Source organism: Lactuca sativa, chromosome 4 (assembly GCF_002870075.4).
Source record: "Lactuca sativa cultivar Salinas chromosome 4, Lsat_Salinas_v11, whole genome shotgun sequence".
NCBI lineage: Eukaryota > Viridiplantae > Streptophyta > Magnoliopsida > Asterales > Asteraceae > Lactuca > Lactuca sativa.
Window position 1 is genome coordinate 372,139,774 of NC_056626.2, and position 22,035 is coordinate 372,161,808.

General features: G+C 37.2%; 1 long non-coding RNA gene across 1 annotated transcript; it reads right to left on the bottom strand.

Moving 5' to 3' along the window:
- Positions 1 to 20,257: 20,257 nt before the first annotated feature.
- Positions 20,258 to 21,360, bottom strand: LOC111894069 (uncharacterized). The gene is made up of 4 exons (XR_006191042.2): positions 20,852 to 21,360; positions 20,701 to 20,770; positions 20,479 to 20,518; positions 20,258 to 20,406 (listed from the first exon to the last, which is right to left on the bottom strand). It is a non-coding gene; the product is annotated as an uncharacterized LOC111894069 (long non-coding RNA).
- Positions 21,361 to 22,035: the final 675 nt, after the last annotated feature.

Sequence of the window (22,035 nt, forward strand, 5' to 3'; positions counted from 1 at the left end):
TCGAATCCAATATGGTCTCAAAACTTATGAATATAAATAAAAAACCTTTTGTTTATCACCATATTGATTACCCATCATTCATCGCATACTGTTTCAAACTATCAACTTTATACTTGAATTAAAACAATAGTTGTCCCATGCTCCAAGCATGTACACTATGTTTTCTAAACACTAGTCATGTCATACACCAAGTATGCACACTATGTTTGTCTAAACATTAGTTATGCCATACACCAAGTATGCACACTAAGTTTGTCTATGATCTTTACTTTGTGAAATAGATCGATTGAACATTAACTCCAACGATTCTCATTTCACAATCCGAAATTCTTACCGCAAATACAAGAATTCCAAATTCCTACCATTTACCTAAGTCTGTTAGATTCTAAACTTATATGCATTGGTCCTCTTGTAATGATTATGCACAAAGTCACAAAGACTTGTCAACAGACATTATAGAGTATTCTAATGGAGACCAACTCCATGGAACTGAAGTCTCATAATCAAGTTCATTGCCTTTGAACTTTCTTCTTGAATTAAGTTTCCTAATCTTACAAAGATTTATTCAATAACTTCCACCTATGGGAACAACTCCATATTCCCATTTTTACTATCACTCCTGAACAAGAGTTACCTATTTTCAGAATATGTCAATATGGTCCTTCCAAAATTAACATTATACTTGCAACTGTCCTGAGCAGCCAATCTTTGGTAAACCTTAGATTTTCCTCGACAATTGCTTAATCATTTTAGTCATATCCAATTCTAGACCTTCTCCCTTTGTAATGCCCCAGGCATTTGGAAATTTTTTAGAAAGGATGAATATTGTTGCACATGCAATCGATCCTATATCCGAAGCATATGGGACATGATTCATGATATCTCACATAAAGACATGATACTAGACCAGTCCTTTTGCTACAATATTTCTATTTGCCAAGTTCTCACAATTCAGATTATGAAAAGGGATGCCGTAATCATAATCGAATTTTAGAACACAAATAATGTACCCATATATAGAATTTCCTTACGTTGAGCCATTCCAACATAACATTCATATATATATATATATATATATATATATATATATATATATATATATATATATATATATATATATATATATATATATATATATATATATATATATATATATATACTTGACTAAATTTGATTAAAATCTCACGATCTTAGCTTATAGATTTGAGATGAAGTATAATTTCCTCTCCTTTAATTATAGCAAAACAACTTTTTCCCAATTGAAACTTTGGTTTTCAATAATTAACATTGCTAACTTGAAACACTTATCATGATTATCATGCTCCCACTAACATGAAGATTATAAACAAAACACTTATGCTTCCACTAGCTTTGACATATACTCAGAAAGCAGCTGGACTTGTAGGAATCAATACTTTATTGACTTTCTTACCAAAGTTCAGAATTCTGATACGAGATGCTTTGATAAAGAACAATCAAAATCATACACCTTTCCTTAGATAGGACACATGTGTGTCTAAACAATTTTTTTGACCTTTTCCATTTCTCACAAGTCCATGTTAGTGTGCCGGTTAACCATACGCGCTCCACTAACGACTTTGAGAATGCAAATATCACACCTGTTATCTACTTAAAATCTACTTAGTTAAAGTGTTTCCTCACCACCATTTTCATGAATCAGAGAGAAACCTGATGACACTTAGATTTAATGGTGTATGTGTTCCTATCCATGTGAATTTGTCAAAACCATAATCACAAGACAAGGTTAGTGACAAATCCAAACTTTTATGGATTGAACTTGTGCAGTCTTAACTTCTTGCCACTTGACAGCTCAAGGCCCTGCCATTGCTTCCAAGTAGTTATGCAACCAATTGAGAACTCTCAGAACTCATTTGCAAAGCCAACTTTCACTAGAATGGGCACAAAAGTAGGCTTATGTCAACACGATACGTTATAAACCTCACATCGTGTGCTAGTGATAAACTACAGGTTTTTATTCTTGATTAGATCTTGAAATTCTTTTAGGATCTTTAAGACTCGCACTGTCTTCTTGACATATAAGACTATCTTGCCAAATATTCAAGAGATAGTGCATATTCTTTATCAAGATAAACACTTCACACAATTAGCCTTATCTGGTCTTTGTTTTATCCAAAACATCATCGCTTACCAATTTCAAATGTACAAGAGTAGGACACTTTTACTTTTATATTTGTCAAGTGTTAATAAACCTTCCTTTAAGATATGTCACTTAAGTTACAATCTTGGAGTATGACTCTAAGAACTGTTTTGGAACGAAGTATGACTCACCTTCTTAATTTAACCATTTAAGCAATTCTTGATTCCTCTTCTTAGCCATAGGAATGCACTAAGATGTCCTTAGAAAACCAACTGCGATATGGTTTCTTAATCATAGAGATGATCATAAAACATGATACTAAAGTACTCTCCCATATTTTCAGATTTGAGAAACTTTTATCTTTCTTCCTAATTCGATTCTTCTCATTTGTTCGGCCATACATCGAAACTTTTCCAATGTTTCATAATTATACTTAAACTTGTAAGTATAACCATATTTACTAAACTTTAGTAAATCATGATGAACAGTCTTATCGATCTTTTGTGGTTGAGTTGACCAGTGCACAAGAATGTGTACTCGATCCCTTAGTCCGTCACTTGACTGACATATACATTTGAACAAGGAATTAGTCTTAATATTTCCAAAGATGAAAATTCTCATTCATCATACTATACAACTTGTATGATTCCAAGTTTCAGCGCAATTACAAATTGGGTGATGAGAATCTTTCCTTATTTGGTAAATTGGACATTACCAAAAATGAAAGAATCAAATTCATATTTCCATTATTGCTATCAATAGAATCATATAAGCAACAATTTTTTCACAAATGCCATTGTAAGGATACTTAGAATAAATGGAATCATAACTTTTTCCTTTTATTTTAAAACTTTGCAGAAACACTTATCGTTACAGTGCAAAAGCATATGAAAAACTTGTTGTTATCTATTCCTAAGCAATATATCATAACTTCTAAGCAACAACTCAAAATTCTGATCACCGAACCATGCGATTGAAATCCATCTTCGCGATCAGAATCAACATATACTTCCTTTAAGTTTCTTCACTTTTGTTTGATTCTTCAAACATCAACATGTGACCCAGTCACATCATGTCATAGGAATCTCAGAATAGAAACTTAACAAAGTCAGATACGTGAATTTACCTGAAGTAGAGTCAAACTTATTGACTTGATCAACCTTATGATCTTTCAGGTAAATAGGAAGCTTCGCAATCAATGCGCTTCCTTTGGAAATATATACATATGGACTCTTTGGCAGTGGTACACTGGACTATCTTAGACTTTCCTTTCTCTTTACTATTTGGTCAACAGAGTTGATAATGGTCAATCCCTTTACTTGGGAAGATAAAGCTTTTCCTAGATATCCAATGTTATCATTGTCAATGTCCATTGGGAAGTTGATCTCCTAATCAAATTTGCTTTACTAGTCCATAAATCATTTCCGATTCAACAGCACCAAGCAAATAGATAAGATCATTAAGGGTCATGTCATAGTCTGTTTCATAGTAGTCCCAAAGGAACTCACTATGTGACTTAGAAAATGATTGAACATCCAACTTTCTTAAGACTTTGACACCCAACTCTCCCGGCTTGTCAATATGTGACTTCATCTCCAAGATGTGAGCACACATAGACCTTGCTTGCCATTAGGTCTTGGGTGACCTTCAACCTGTGGGTTAGGGAGAATATTTGGAGGAGATGGAGGAAGTGAAGGTCCAAGAGATTTGGGAAGATCATAGACGTCTGAACCATACATCTCTTTGGAGATTTTCAATATAGTTGATTCAAAGTCGTTAATATAACACCCAATATGAAATATTAAGGCTAGGACCCAACACAATATTTTATAACTTGGAAGAGGGATGTCGTAATCCAAGCTATAGAATATTTGAAGGTAGGTGAATGATGATTCACCAATTTCCACCATGAAAAACGAAATAAATTAATTAGGTTTTACTTGGATTTGAAACTCCTAGATCTTTTGAGATTCATTGAACTGTTCAATGGCATGTTTCAATATCGAGTGTGCCCTTCAGGTTTTGTGACTGGGATGTCGAGGATCACAAAACAAGGTGTGATGTAACCACGCAAATTACTTGGTAACCTTAATATTTACCCCTTAATCGATGTGCCGGTTAACCACACGCGCTCCACCGATACTATGATAAATATTAAGTTACCATTTACCTACCTTGTTAAGTCCAACTAGTGTGCCGATTAACAACATGCGCTCCATTAGCCGACTTAAGCAAAGTGCAAAGTGTAATTTCATGGATTAGCACCTTATTCACATTTTCCTAAAGTAACTATGATTGGGAATTATAAAAGTTTAGTTACTTAGTATTTATCATTAATACTTTTAATTAAGGGAGAACTCTAGTCCTTGTCCTACCCGTTCGGCTAACGACCCACCACCAGTCAAGGAAGCGATGGGTGAGAGTGGACACCCATTAAGCTGCCATTTTATAGGCAGCAACCTTATATCCCCCTTATAGACCAACTTCGTGAATGAGGCCTACTAACGGTAAGACTGACTTACTCTTATACATATATATATATATATATATATATATATATATATATATATATATATATATAATTAACTAATAATATTATAAAGTATAAGGGTTGAATTTTAACTTTTAAAATTCTAGGGGTTTAACTGGAAATTAAAGTATTCGTAAGGGAAAACTTTTCAAATTCCAAAACTTGAGGGCAAGTTTTGAAACTATTCAAAACTATTCAATTCCATAACTTATGTGTTTAAAGTAGTTTTAATTCAAAAACTCTTCAAGTTCCATAATTTGAGGACGAGTTATGGAAGACTTTAAACTATTAAAAGAATATGACTTTTCTTTATTCATAACCTATGGAAATATTTATGTGTTTTATGATTCTTAAATGTGACTTTTCATATAGCTTGAGGACAAGTTACAAAAACACATTTTAGAACCAACTCTTAGATTAATTTGTATTGAGAACATCAATTTCAGATAACTTTTCTATTAATCTAAGCAACTCATAAGAAAAAGATAATTCAATCAAACTGTTTCAAGTGATTAGCCTAACCATAAAACTAATACAAAACATGAATCTATTGACAATTATCTTTGAAATTGGATTAGCAGAAACATTACCACACCAAAAACATGTTTATAAGTTGAAAAACAGCTTAGGGTAATGTTCCTAGTCTAATTCCAGCTAAAATAGTCGAAGATATGTTGTCTAGGGGCCCAACTCGTCGAGTGCATGAGCCAACTCGACGAGTTGGATGAGTTTTGCCATCGACTCATCGAGTCCCTTCATGGACTCGGCGAGTCTACTGTCCAGACAGCACACAAACTTCAATTTTCAGCCAATTTTGCAAGTATAACAAGAAAACAAGCCTAGACTCTGATACCACTGTTAGGTTATGAGCATTCTAACACTCCTAAGTGTACATGCAACCCTAAATACCTTAGATCTATGTTTTCTCTATTATACATGCAAATATGAATATTCCAAGGTATTACTTTATCTAGCATACAATCCTTTGATACTTGGGTAATATAACAAGTTTGAATACATACCTCTTGATGTAGCTTGACTCCATGAAGCTCGAGAGACTATTGTCCCAAGTGTGACACCTCAAATGGTTCACACAACATCACCAAGACATGGAATAACCATGAGAAGAAGACACTCATGCTCAAATCGGCTAGCCCTCATATATGTATCACTAGTGCCAATTTCTTGAGCTAAAAGGGTCCTTGTATAGTGTGCACATTAGGGTTACACCATGTAACCCATGACTTTACCCATTCCTTATGCTCCATCGGTTTTAACCTCCATGGAGTATCCGTGGGTCACAACATGGGTTAAACCCAACATAAGGAATCATGGATCATAAGCCCACATATATAAGAATGAATGATTTACACAATCAATGCCCATATATTTAATTAGTCTCTTTTGATCACTAAATTAAGTCCAAATTAATTCTTGATCAATACTAATTAAATAACATGATGTCATATTAATATATTAGAACATATAATATATTAATATGTCACAAATGTCCTCTCCTCACAAACGGTCTATCCAAATGTTCCGATGCCATGCAACCCAAATGGAATTAGACACTAATCCAAAAGTTTTACATAACATATTTGTAGATATAAATTACATATACAGTTTAAACCATTTAAAAACCTGCATAAAACATTCATGCAAAATTCGTCTCAAGTAAACAAACAATGTATAAACACCTAACACGTATTTCATAGAAAATACTTCATATCTATGTGTTAGAAGAAAGTAACGACACACCCACTTGTTAAGACGATTTTCGGACAACACTACGACTTGTTAAGTAGAAGTCCTTCTATGAAACTAGGATATCTTCACACACCAGGCTTCTCGTGGGCAGAGTTTCGGCTTGAAAATCTTTTCTCCTCAGATCTTCGGGAATTTGGGACCTGCTTCGGGTGTCTGGATGATATCGGGGCTTCGGGGGTACTTGAACAGGTGTAGAGAGAGTATCGGGAGTGATAGGGGGGGGGGGAGGATTAGCAACCATAGTCGGTTGCACTTCAACTTCTATTTATAGGGCTGAAATTCCATGCTCACGTCGTGAGCCACAAGTGCTCACGCCGTGAGCTCGATATGTCACTGCATTCGTCATTAGGCCACTTGCCCTGGAAGACGTCCATCACCTGGTCATGTCATGAACATTGTGCTCACGTCGTGAGCTCTGACACATGGGTTGAAGTTCGTGCCCCGAACTTCAGAAATTCATATCTTTCCTATACGAGCTCCATTTTTGACATTCTTTATATGAACGCGTAGGTGAGATTATGCTCTACAACTCTCGTTTAGACTCTGTCGGCTAATTTTGATTTTAATTTTTATTATATTATTTTTAGTAGGATGGGACAGGAAAACTCCGTTAGGAGTTCAGAACTCCTTCATCTGACGTCCGTTTTTGTTTGTCTTTTTACCGTTCGGCTACTATCAACGAGATCTTCTATTCTCGTTTAGATTGTTTTGGCTAGAAACCACTCGATCTTATATTCAAACTTTGGATTGCATACCGGTAAGTCGAAACTTCGAAAAATCATATCTTCAATATACGAAGTTAGATTTAGACATTCTTTTTATGCACGCTCTCGGTTTAAAGTATTCTAAGACTTTCGTTTAGATCACTAAGGCTAAATATCGCTCTATCATAAATTCACTATTTATGTTACGTAGTGTCATACCAGTTCTGTCGCGAAACATCGACATGTCATAACTTCTTTGTTATAACTCGGATTTCAGCGTTATTTATATATTTTGAAACCTTGCGACGACCACTACAAACTAGTTAAGATTATTCATTATAAATAATCTTTTATCCAAATGTCCCTTTTGATGCTTATTGTCTCTAAATCGACTAGCCCGGATCTACGGGTGTTACAATTATCTCCCCCTTAGGATGATTAGGTCCCTGAATCATCAACGAAAATAGGGTTGGTATACTGATTCCCTACTTCATCTTCTCATCCTAGGTAATAATCGTAACTTCGATGTTTATTCGAATGAATATCTAACTCGTGGACTTCTTGACCGCATGCGATGCTTAATCTTGCACGTGCTCTTCGTACTATGTTGGACTTTCAATCGTAACCTACGAGTTACAAAATAACTCCTTATTGAGTACTCCTTCTTCTTCTTTTTCTTCTTCTTAGGATAAGTACCTTCCTTTATCTTTTGTAACAGACCGATAGGTCGTGTTCTAATGATCTCTCATCGTATGATGCAACGCTTAGACTCAAGTCTCTTAGAGTCAAATTCCAAAATGGAATATACCTTCCTTCATATTCTAATGTGATATAATCACATTTTTTCATGTAGCATTTCTAGCTACAAGCTTCTTTAACAATGAGCGCGATGCTATCAATTACATTGATTTCAATCTTCTGACTTAAGTCAGATGTTACATCGAACTTGGTTCTCTAAACCACGTAACAAACTCATCGTAGTTGGACTCAATTTGATATGTCCACTAGGGTTGGAATAACAATCACCTCATTAGTCATTACCGAAACAATGGTAACGACATACTTGAATAAAAACGGAATCAATCACTAGCTTCTTGGTAACCTTGTGACTTTCCCTGATCCAAGCGTGAGTCATGTGCTTCCAGTAGTATAGATCTCTACTACTATTCACACCTACTCATACTCGTCCCAAGTATTGTCTCACAGTCCCCAATTCCTAAAATCACAAAACAATTTAACACGTACGAATGTGTCCAATTAATCATACAAATTTTTCTAGGCTCGACTAGGAGTTCTTCCATGCGCATCTTCACTCATCAATTCTACTTCAACTCGGTTGGTGGTGGAAATTCCAAACGATGGGACTGTTGGGTTTTGAGAATTTTAAACTCCTATGGTGTACATGTAACCCTATAAACCTTGGATCTATGTTTTCTCTATTATACATGCAAATAGGAACTTTCCAAGGCTTTAATCCTATCTAGCATACTATGAGGAAACTATACTGCAAAGACTAGTTAGATGACATACCTTTTGGTGTGGCTTGATGTCTTCAAGTTTTAAGAGCTTAGCCCCAATAGTTTGGAAGCCTCAAGTTGAATCACAAATCACCAAAATACCTTGGAAGACTTTGAGAATAAGGATACTTTGGTTCTCTCTAGTGAAATCGGCTAGCCCTCTTTGTGTACCCACACTAGTGCCAATTTCACCAACCAAGGACATCTTTATATAGTGTGGAGACTAGGGTTAATCCCATGACTTATCATTTCATATGATCCATGGGTTAAACACTCCATGGACTATCCATGAAAGCTTAGCTCAACCTAGATGAACTTGGACCATTCCATATATATAAGATTCCATATTTAATTAGTTCATTTTGATCACTTAATTAATTCTAAATTAAGTCTTGATCAATACTAATTAAATAATTTGATTCCATATTAAAATATTAGAACTTATAATATATTAATATAAATCATAAATATACTATTCTCAAAAGACTATCCATATAAATTGTGTCAGTGAAGTGCAACCCAAATGGACCATGCCGGGTCAGGTCAAGTACATACCAAATATAGTTATGGACTTAGACATTAATCCAACAAGGACAACTTCAAGAATTACACCAATCGTTCCATCATCCAGCCAATCGAAGGTGTAACACCCATAAATTTTGTGCCAAATTATAACATTTTAATCCATTCAAAAACCATTAAGTTATTACAACTTGTTTTCAAAACAGTTTAAACATTAGGGTATCCCCAGAACCAAATCACAAAATTATGAAATATGAGGAGCGGTACGATCATGCCTTCGCCTTGCCACGATCTCCTTGTTGGAATAGTGTCTAAGGCTGCAACTATATTAGGCAAGTATTTGACCCGGTTGTGCATGGTCCTTTTGGGTTGCCTTCACCATAGCAACTTGATAGGATGATTTATTAAGAGAGAGTAAATATTATTAATATATTATGAGAATAATATAAAGAATAATATATTGTTATCTGATTAATATAAGTCATAGAATTAATTAGAATTAATTTGGTGACTTAAAGAGGTTAATTAAATAAAGGGGTATAAACTGTCAATTGTTTGATAGTTAAGCTTTTGACTATAAATCCTTATATATATATATATATATATATATATATATATATATATATATATATATATATATATATATATATATATATATATATATATATATATATATATATATATATATATATATATATATATATATATATAGTGGACGGATTCTAGAAGCTAGGATAGCTTCAAAATCGTCCATGACTTATCTAAGGAAAGGATTTGGATAGCCTTAAGAGAAGATTATCCAATTAGGGTTTAGGTTGTAACCCTTAAGGAGTCTACAAATATAAATAGACCCCATGGCTATGGGAAATCGGCACCTCACCTAAAGTAAGAGAACCTTGGCCGATTTCCTCCCCTCTCCTCTCTCCTAAATCATATTCCTTGCTATTGGTGTTTGTAAGCCATTAGAGGAGTGACATTTGTGACTCTAAAAGCTCCAAGACTACAAGATCAACAAGGAATACAAAGGTATGGTTCTAGATCTATTTCAATGTTGTTATTTAACCTAATTAGCCATTAGAAGTCTTGGATTCAAAGCATGTTTAATTAGAAAGCCTAGATCCAAGCATTAGGGTTTTGCATGCGCACATAGGAAAGTTCTTATGGCTAAAACCCATCACTCCTGATGTACCTGAAACAATACACTGAAACTGTAAGCCCTAAAACTTAGTGAGTTACCCCCAAAATACCCATACACATACAACCATACACATACAGTAACAAAACAACATACTATGGGTCCAGTCAACCATCAGGTTGGAATACCCCTGGACCTTAACCATCGGGTTGGAATGACCTTAGCCCTCAACCATCAGGTTTGAATGCCAACATAGTACGAGTCCAATCATCCTACCGGATGGAATACTCCCAGCCCACAACCATCAGGTTGGGATGCCCTTGTCCCTATACCTACAATAGCTACTATGGGTCCAATCATCCTTCTGGATGGAATACCCCAGGCCCTCAACCATCACGTTGGAATGCCAACATACTATGAGTCCACTCATCCTACCGGGATGGAATACTCCTGGCCCACAATCGTCGGGTTGGAATACCCACACTCCTACATCTATTCTAACTACTATGGGTCCAATCATCCATCAGGATGGAATACCCCAGGACCTTAACCATTGGGTTGGAATGCCCACCTACTATGAGTCCAATCATCCTACCGGGATGGAATACTCCTGGTCCACAACCATCGGGTTTGATTGCGCACATACTATCAATCAGACATGTGCGCCAATATCAGATAACCATATAACAGCCTAAACCAACATACTAGGGTCCTATCATCCTCAGGATGGAATACCCCACAACTAGCAAACAATCATGTGCACATATAATAGGTAATCTCCTACCAGCATACAGACAGTCAGACCTAACTATAAGCATAACCGCTTCCCCTCTACCAAATATTGATCTAACCAATCATACCAGCATAACAACCATCCTTTCTACTAGGATACAAAGCAATCAGATCACAATGTAGCTATCTCAAATACAAATCAAAGGGACAACCTTGGTGCCTTAGAAACTTGAGTATAGTAAGGATAACTCACCTTGCAACTGCCGAACCAAACCACGAAAGCACAATCCCGAAGCACTGCCCCAGACTCTAACACCTATAGCCATCAATGATCCGTTGACATAAATATCCACATTACCATAATACCCTTGAAGGTCAAACGGGTCAAACTCGAAGTCCTGGCCCAAAGTCAACCTTCCTGATTGACCCTACTCACCAAGTCAACCCATTGACTCGTCGAGCTCTTAGCTTCAGAAAACTCTCATATCACGACTCGACTCGCCGAGTCACCCCATGACTCGTCGAGTCCATCATTCTCCGAGTCCTATCCTGACAAACTCACTGAGTCACCACTCAACTCACTGATCTAAGTCTTAACCAGAAGAGGTTGGGGGGTTCTGCACTATGACTCACCGAGTCCAAGAACAAACTCGCCGAGTCCGCGACAATCTTCAACAGACTCGCCGAGTTGTTTATCGAACTCGTCGAGTTCATGCCCATCATCATATGACTCGCCGAGTCAACCCATGAGACGCGCCGAGTCTCTTCAGTCCTTCATCCATACAGTCACTTTTTGAGCCATCTAGAGGCTCCAAACTGTAGATCCATCCTCCTAGGGCATGAATCTCACGTAAAGCTGCCAACTTTACGTGAGTACAAGGTGCTATTGGCCCAAAACATGCTAGGGCTAGGGTTTAATGCAAGAATGCTTCACAACCAACCCAAGGGTTGATGCTTTATGATTTCCTAGACCAAGGCCAATCTAGATCTGAAGTTGAAACCCCAGATCTAGAACCATAACCCAAAATGGATCTTAATCATACTAAAATGGCCCTAAATCCATCCATAAGTTGATCTAGAAAGGAAGGGATCAAGGTAACAACTTGTTACTTCAAAAAAGTGTCCAAGCTGAAGTAGATTCTGGATCTATATGAGTCCCTTGATGCTATACACTTGATCTACAAGCCTCCCTTGCTAGAATCTCCTTCCAAAGCTTCCAAGCTCACTCCAAAGGCTCACACACGATTTTAGGGTTTTCTGACTCTCAGGGGGGTAACAAGGAGGCTGAGGTGAGGACTTAAGGTCCTTTAAATAGGGTGTAAACCCTAAGATTAGGGTTTTTGTCTTCCCAGCACCAACTCGTTGAGTCCAGCCGCCGACTCTGCGAGTTGGTCACTTAACTCGCGACCAGAAGCCACTCCGACTCGACAAATGATTGCACCTACTCGTCGAGTAGTTTCCTCAATTTACACTTTAAGGCCTTGAACTCTTGCTTTCGAACTTGGGGTGTTACAGAAGATGTACTTTAGACGTACCATACTCCTTTAAATGTACTTTTATTTTATTATACATAAACTAAAGGCAAGACACCACATTCAATATCTTCCGATAGGTGTCATTTCAGTGCATCAGATAACAAAACCAGGGTTTATATTAATTCTTGAAACTATTACACAAAATTTCATGTTCACCCTATACTATGCCTCTAATATGCTACACCATAAGTTACTATTCACATTGTTATTTCATAATTTGATCTTTGGATGTGAAATTCTTATTCCTGATTCCCTGCGTTATTGTTTGCTTCGTCGAGGATCATGTGGAATGCCCTTGGCTTTGGTGGTGCCTCTAGCCTTGCTGCCCCATTTTTCTTTGGGCAGTCTCTAGACATGTGCCCCTTGCCTCCGCATCCGTAGCATCCCTTATCATTATGTGTATAATTCGTGGAATAGTGGCTGATCCTTCCACATTTGTAACAAGTTACTTCATCGTTGCATGTTCCAAAGTGTTTTTTTCTGCACTTTTCGCACCACTTGGCTCCATACCTCTGGTCATCTAATTTAGACTTTGGAAACTTTCCATTACTATCAGGTCTTCAGGATCCTTCAAGCGTCCTCTTCTCGCCAACTTCAGCTTTCTCCAGACCCTTTTCCCTTATTTGGGTCTCAACAATCTTGGCTGCCCAAATGGCGACTTTCAAAGTTATTGCTTGCTTGACCATTGGACCAAAGTCTGCTGGTAATCCATTGGCAAACTTTTTGACCTTGGAAAGTTCCGTTGGAAGAAGGTAGGGAACTGTTCGAATAATATTCCTTAATGATCGACAAATTCAAGCAGAAAAACAATAAATGAAACAGTAAAGAACACAAGAATGGTTTGAACGATGTCGAATGATTAAATTTGAACACCCAAGAAGAGCTCGATGAAGAACTTCGACTGTAGAGGTGCTTAGGGTTACAATGCAAAAGATAATCAATGACTAGCGTACTAAGGCATACATTCATGCACTATATATAATACGTAACCCTAATCGATAATCACGGTTGGACAGGCCCAATACCGGATATACAAAAGAATAGCCCATGATGCAACACATAATACCCAACAATCTCCCCCTTTGCGTCAATGGAGCCTAGAGCTCACTTTAGTTGATCTGCAACAGACTTCTTGATAGTCTTGAACACGCTCGGTATGATGGCTAAAAGAGTTTGTCGAAAAGTGATGTACCACCAGAGCATGTCTGTGAAATTCTTCTTATCAGAGTCGGAATTTGCCTTGCACCGATGAATGATATTGATGATGTGTTCTAGGCAGTCAGTAGAGAACAAATGTTTTTCCACCAGATCAAACAAGAATTTTTCACCGTTGGTTCTTGTAAACATCATTGTGAGGTGAGCAGAATCAATTTGACCGAGAGTCATTTTGTTGACATATCATGGCTTTACAATAGGCTTCACCATTGGTTTCTTCCTCATGACATTCGCCACCTCTTGCTCCATCTTCGCAACTTCATCGATATAAGAGGCCAACATCCTTTTCAGATGTCCTAATATTGGTTCATATTCTGTTGCATTAGTGAGAAAAATATTGAAGAACAAAATCAAATCATGAGGATTCAAGTTAGGAAGATCTGCCAGGGAGATAATAGAAAATGTGTTACTTGAACCTTGGTTTATCCTAAAAGAGACATTAACAAACATCCCTGCAGATGATGGTTTTAGCACCTTGACCGTAGTAATTTTCTGAGCACTCCAGGTCAGGTACTGAGGCTGACTGAACTCAAGAAAAAAATCAATACGTTCACGGTCGACTTGAGGATGGGGTGAAGGAACTTCAACTGTTGGCTCAAAACAATGAAAAACGAATGCCTTTCGAGTAATAGGCATGTCGAACTGCGAATCCCTTGTATTCTCACAGTCAAAGGAGGTTACAGGCTCTAGCCAGTAGGTGCTTGGAAACTCTATTGCCTTCCTGATGAGTGTTTTTCTTGTCCCAGAAAGGAACAACATCATCTTGCAACTTAATGCATCATCCTCTTCTTTCTTCTTCTTTTCTTTTTCCTCAGCCTCCTTAGCAGTTCGAAGAATTTCATCTATCTCCGTATCCCTTTTCTTTCGGTTCAGGATCTCAAAAATAGTTTCTTGATCTTCGTCATCTTCATCATCTTCTCCAATAACATGCTTTTTTTTTCTTTGACACCAGAACCCGAAGCTAAATTATCCTACGGTTCATTTTTGTCGTTCGGTTTAATTAGAATAGGTTGTGGTTTCTCTTCTTTCCCTTGTTACAGAGGAACAATTCTCTCTAAAACACCCTTCATTTCTCGTAAGAGTTCAAGCGAGGGAAGGAGTTTGGACGTCAAATGATTGCGAATGCTTAGCATGAGAATGGGATCATGAGCCTAAAGCACATTATGTAACTGAGACAGAACATCCCCAGCACATCTGTGAAAAACAGCTCGTTCGGTTTTCAACAAGGAAATTTCATGTTCAGCCTTGGCAAGTCCTGCTTGTTTCACTGCATTTATCGCCGTCTGTTGAGCAAGATCATCTTTGAGTTGCCTTTCCATGAGAAGATCAGCAGTGATCTTTTCGAACCAAGAGTCAATAAAAGACAAGAAGGTCTTGTTGTCAGCAGAGATGTCAGAACGGACAGTCTCAAACTTGGTCTGCTCGGCTTGAAGGGATTGAGAAAGCGAATCGATGGACTCGGTGATCTTGGCATCATTTGAATCAACATGACCCTTGAAAGAGTCAAGAAAAACCTTGGAGTCATGGATGATATCTTTAACATCGGAGGAGACTCGTTCGCATAGAGAAGTAGAATCATCGATAGCAGCAGAACATTTGTCGATGGATTCTGTATATTGGTTCAGGGCTGTATCCATGAAGGCTTTAAGAACAACATCATCATACTTTGTTGTCGAATCGAGCAGTGAATCAAGCTTTTTGTGAATACTGTCGATTTGCTGCTTGGTTGCTGGAGCAGATTCATCTTCCTCACAGGGGATTTAGTAGGGGCTGTAGTAAGTAGAATCAAATTCAAATTCAGCTCCTCCAAGAACTGGATTAGAATCACTAGGGGAGTTGGGGAAATTAGATATGTTGTGACTTTAGGAGGTTCTTTAGTCTTTCCCCCCACATCAGATGTGTTGACATTGACAGAAGAATCTATGGTAGAAGTGATGATAGGTGTAGTGGTGAAGGTTGCGTTGGAGAAAATAGGAGGTGGTAATGGGGTAGTGGTGATGGGAGTAGAAATGACAGGCGGTGGTGGAGCAATAATAGAAACAAGTGGTGATGAAGATGGGGGTGGAGGAGCATTGGTAATCTGAACAGTTGTCGTAGGGGAGATGGAGGGGGTGTTGGAACAGAATCATCAACAATATCCACCAGAGTTGGAGACCGAGGAGGCGATTACCCCGAGGTGAACCTTCATATTTCTCTTCCTCATCGTCACCTACAGACTGCTCATCCTTCAGTTCTGAATGTGAAGGTGAAGGAGTGAGTTTTCTGCGAGCCACTTTCTTGACTTGTTGTTTAGTAGAGGAATCACCCTTATCAACTTTCCTTTTCTTTGACTTAGTGGGTTTGGAAGAGGGCTCTTCGGTTGCTTCTATCTTCTCAATAGCTTTCTTCCCTCGTTTAGTAGGTTTCTCCACCTCATCTAACGCAGCTTGTATCTCAGGAGTTAATTGTCATGGAATCTTTGGAGGAAGCAATTTGTATTCAGAGATGAGTTTACTTTCCTGCGAGACAGACCGGTACATAGTTTCCGGAATAGAGCCTTTGTGCAAAAACTTGGTTGGATCAGTCACAACGATCTTTTTGGTATGAAAGGAGGAAATAGAGGAGAGCAGAGAGTCTGTCATGACCGGAACATTGAGGGAGGTTATTTCCCTTTGAGTAACGATGGTCCAAAAACGACCACATGAAATTTCAAAATGCTTGGTCGAGGAGGACAGACTCTATACCAGTTGGGACCAGATTAATGACCCATAGTCCAGGTTGATTCCATTACAGATACCATACAGGATCATCATGAAGCATTTGTTTGGTCCATCAGAGCCACCAACACGATAAACCAACCCCTTGTGAAGAAGGGTGAGCAACCCATTTCATTGTGGAGGTAAGCAATATTTCTTGAACTTAGTGAAGGTGGTAAGGACCTCAATGTATCCCATCTCACAGAACATCGAGAACAACTGAGTTGTGGTGATGAAGTCTGGGGAGATGACTGAAGCGTCTACTGCAAGCCCTAGAAGAGAGCAAAATCGTCCTTTGGAAATCGAAGCTTTGTGAGAATGAATCTGAAAGTAGATGCGCTCTTTGATTTTTTCGTAATGTGGTGTGGAGTATACTTGAGACAAGAGTGACATGGGAACGGATTCCACTTTAGTTAGAGCGATTACAAAAGGGGAATACTTGAGACATTCTACTAGTTAAAGCATGTAATGATCATACAAGAATGGAGTCATCTGAATGATCATATTCTGGTTGGGCTTGATCAAAAGAAGGGATGACGATGCAATTTGATCGTGAATAGATGAAGAATCTGCCATTGTCGATCTTTGTGAAGATGTTGAACAGCTGTAAAAACAAAATGCCGGTGTGTTTGAGAGAAGTGGAGTGTGGTAAAATGTCGCACCCCGAAACCGATGGCGTAAACGTTCCAGGGTGGAGGACGTCATGCGTAGTATTACAACCAATGTACATAGCAAGCATAGTAAACACAACCATTACATTACCTAGGAATATTAACATTTGTTTGAAAGCAATGTAATACATGTTTTATATATACATCAATATGAACAAAAGTAAAGACGAGACTTCTATACGATCCATGCTCTCCAAAAGAAAGCGGGATACCTGTCTAACGTGAACCTGAGAATACAAGCAGTTTTAGAAAAATCAGCATAAAGCTGGTGAGTTCATAAGTGGTTTCTGGTAAAAGAAAACGTTCCTTTGATTTTAGGAAAAGTTGTTATCCAAGAAAATCCCATATTTTCTTATAAAAGAAGTTTAGTTATCCATTTGTTAAACAGCCTGTTTATGAAAGGTTAAGTTATCCCAGTAAAAACCCTTATTTTCCTTAAAAGTTATTGGTTAGTTATCAATCCGAAATGAAAAGGTACAAGTACCTACCATACTTGCGAAGTTTCCATGAAAGCTCGGTTAATCTTGATAAAGTACGTTAGTTTTAACACATATATAAAACTAATAGGTAGGTAGTGAACTAATTCCTAAGGGTATCACTGATACCCTCTAGTAATCAAAACAGTTATTACTTTGAGGTTAGTTCACTAGGCTCATTATTACATAAAAGTAAATCTCCATTATCTAAGTTGCGAGTTCCATAACCATACAATAAACTAGATATGGTACGTAATGGGGCCAGTATCGTTTCATGACTTTGTCACCTGTAGACCTGCCGGTCCCACTGTAGCTAGCAACAAGGTGCGGGATAGTCAGTCCATTATAGATATATACACAGAAGTCACGTTCTCCCTCCATGGGATTCTGGTTACATGTGTAGTCCTACACTCTCGTACCCGTGGAGTGTTACCAAGGACGTGTCTCCAATCTTAAGAATAACGAATTTACAAGTAATAATATGGAAATTCTCATTTTATGAATGGTATGAATCCTTGGTAAAATATAAAATATAACATTTTATGATAAGATTCATAAGTTCCTTTGTTTTAGTCTTGAAAACTAACTCAATAATTAATTTCATAGTTGGTTGGTAAAACGGTTTTCTATGTTAAAAGCATGATGAACATGTAAACATTTCATTCGAAATAATAAGTTCTGAGTACAAATTCTCTTGTACTTTTGCTTGTATTCCCCCCCTGAAAACATGAAAAACACGGAAAAAGGTGTAGGGGTATGAACTCACTAGGCGAGGATGTGCCAGGTAGGACTCTAGGTGTCAATTTAGGGCTTGAACACACACGAGGGTCCTATGTAACATGAAATGATACATAATTGTATCTAATTAGACATTGAGCCACTAATTAAGGAATATAATACACTCTGATGCACGAAAACACCTTATCTTAAGTGTTGGATGTGATACGGGTTGCATCTAAGGAGTGTAGGGCCTTGATAAGGAGTTTACTCCTCAAGTGTAAACCCTTAGGGTTGTTTACAGGCCAAAGACCATATCCCCATGAGTTTACGACCGTAAAATCATGGGTGGGATGTTTTTGGGTGGTTAATGGTCTCATACTTCACAAGGAAGGGTTCTAGGGTTGATTCAAGGGCTTAGGAAGTGATCGGGACTTGAAATGTCCTTGGAAATGGGGTTTACGGTTTATGAATGAACCTTGGTGAGTTTACTGCCGTAAACACATGGGTTTATGGTCGTAAACTCATGCTTGGCCCATTCTTGCATGATTTTGAGTTTCAAATGAAAGGGTACAAGGTTCTAGGCACTTATGCAAGCTTTTGGAGGTGTTTAAGGGCATTTTAAAACCTTAACAAGGTGTTTACGGTTCCTGAATGTTCATGGACTGTAAAATCATGTTTACTCCCATAACGACAAGATTTTGGGGTTCATGCGTGCAAGTTTCTAAGTCACAAATAAGCATTAGAAGGGTTTTCACTACTAGAAAAAAGGCCTTTTACGACGCTCATTGCGCGTCGTAAAACGCTCAGACGACGCGCAAATGCGTGTCAAGGAAGGCCCTGTCATAAAGAGAGACGACGCGCTTTTGCGCGTCATCTATAGACGACGCGCATTTACGACGCGCATTTACGACGCGCGGTTACGACACGCAATGCGTATCAAGGAAGGCCCTGTCATAAAGGAAGACGACACGCATTCACGTGTCGTAACCTTACGACGCGCGTGTTAATGACACGCAATGCGTATCAAGAAAGCCCCTGTCAAGAAAGGCCATGTCATAAATGAAGATGACATACATTTTTGCGTATCGTAAATTTAAATGTTTAAAAAAAATAAATTTATATATTTATTAATTTTTAAATTAAAATTTCATTTAATTTCTTATAACAGAAATAAAATACCATATACAAAAAATACAATCCATTGCATAATATAAAATAAATTGCACAAATTATAATGTCATACAAAAAATCATTCAAATGTTAAACAAAAATAATACATTGCTAACATGTGTTATACATTCCTATAAAACTAACAAATAATCATACAACTCTGTTTCTTACTGGAAAGGAAAGCCAAACATGATTACAAGTCTCCCTTAATCTTGAACTTCGCCACCACCGACGTAAGAAAAAAACTGTGTATAAATATCAAAAAACAAGATATGAGCCAATCATTCTATGACTCAAGGAAAAATATCATTAGAGAAATGTGAAAAAAATATGAAACAAATGAATGAAAGTGCATTGCTATTTCTTTAATACTTACTGCATAGAGTAAGACTTGGACATCATCTATAGTTTTGAAGGACATTGATGTCTCCCTATGCTGCACATATTAAAAATAAAAAAGAACAAAATTAAGTAACATATGGATTCATATATCTATCAATTGTATTGTAAATTGTAAATTAAATAAATAAGCATTAAGCATACATACCACTACAGATGCAATGCTAGGAAAAAGGCCTGAGCATATAATGGCGCTAACCGATGATTGATTATGACTTAATCTGTTGCTAATCCCCGATTTAGTCTCAAGTAATTGAGCATCTTTTAAAATATGGATAAACAATTCCTTAAAGAATGTATAGCTTGAAGTGTTTGAGCATAAAGGAAATTCCTCCAGCAATATTTATAAGCATATCCTTCTCTTTCAGCTTCTTTCCATCCTTCATATTCACACACAAGTGCCATATGATCATTGTAATCCTTTGCAGAAAATATTGATTTTGTTGTACTAGCTTGCTGAAATAGACATACAAAAGATATCAGGAAAAGACCAAAATGCCCTTGTGTGAAAGTAGCTGGATTACTCACGTCTTTGTTCTCTTGAGGCAAAAGAAAATGATCCCTGACACTAAGTCCAGCAACAATTGTAAGAATATGATCAAAGCAACGAAAAAAAAGCACCCATTATTAGCATTTTCCCTAATTTCGGATCCAATGGAAGCATTACCAGATATTTACGTATATTTTGAAAAAATGAGAAAAGATAATCTTAGGAAATAAACTTTTATAAATATATTAATATAAACTAACCAAGATGTGTAAGATTTTCATTTACATCTAATGCTCCAATCATCTTTGAAAAATCCACAACATTTTGGACCTAGAACAAATTAAAGTTCTATCATTTAGCAATTTGAATCATTCACTAAGATTCAAGTCATCAAGAACTGTTAACACTTACAGCTAATGGCTCTGGAGGCAGCAAAGCAGCTGATAAAAACTCTCCAATACTTCCAACAATGAGGGCCCTTAGTCTTCAGGTCAATGAATCTTACAAATCAGTTCATAGCAAAACATATCCACCTGTTACTGTTAGGAATCCTAATGTTATCATTCCTAATGAAACAGTGAGGTTGCTAAGTGGAGCAGGCTTTTTATGAAAATGAAATGGTTTCTGTTGTGAACAGATTGCTATATAACTTATAAACATGTTTTGTTAAAAAGAAATTATGGTGCAAATCAATTTATTAGTTGAAACTGTTGTTTCATGTTAGCCCCATTTGCAAACACCCTACTGCAGCAAGGGAAACCTCTTTACTACCATTTGCAATGATGTTCTTCACAGAACACATCAAAGACTCCCATCCTACATAACAAATATTCAACTTCACCATTGTTCCTTTTTAAAGCACACATGTTTTTGAAGAAATTATAATCTTTTAAATGAAGACATACCTGACCAAAAATTGGTTGAACTTCTTAATAATGGAAAAAAAGTACGCAGGATATGAGCAATTCCACCAAATAAAAGATCAAGTGTTCCAAAGACGAATATGCCCCTGGATGTTCCAAAGATGTAACTCTTCATTCACGAGACTAACAAGAAGATACTTATTGTCTTTTGATAATGTGAATGAAACTATCATCTGATCCTCCTCAATGCATACTTTGAAACAAGACGCATATGCCCCTGGATTTGATCATCATTTGGGCTCCCTGAAACGCAAGAGATAGATTTTTGGTGACTAAATCTTGATTTTCTGCCCTGAATCCTACGATTTCCATTACAGCTTTGTGAACCCTGACAACTGCAACCAAAACCAACACGAGTATCAGAAAACCAATGTCGTGGAGTCACTTTTTTTTAAATTTTCACAATCCTGCCAAGTTTCAGTTCACATTATACTCAGAATCCCTTCAAGAATATTCATGTTCTTGAAGAAGATTCCCAGAATGCTTACTGGAATCTGAAAGCTCTGTTTATTTATGAACCAAACCAACTAACTAGGTGTGATGTCACTTTGCAGTACATCAATCAATTAGGATTAAATATAGCAAGCATCCTACTTTCATTTCTTCCTTTCCTAAATTGCTACTATTTCTTTCTGAAAGGGAAACGGTTTCTTAGTACCTGTTTGTGTAATC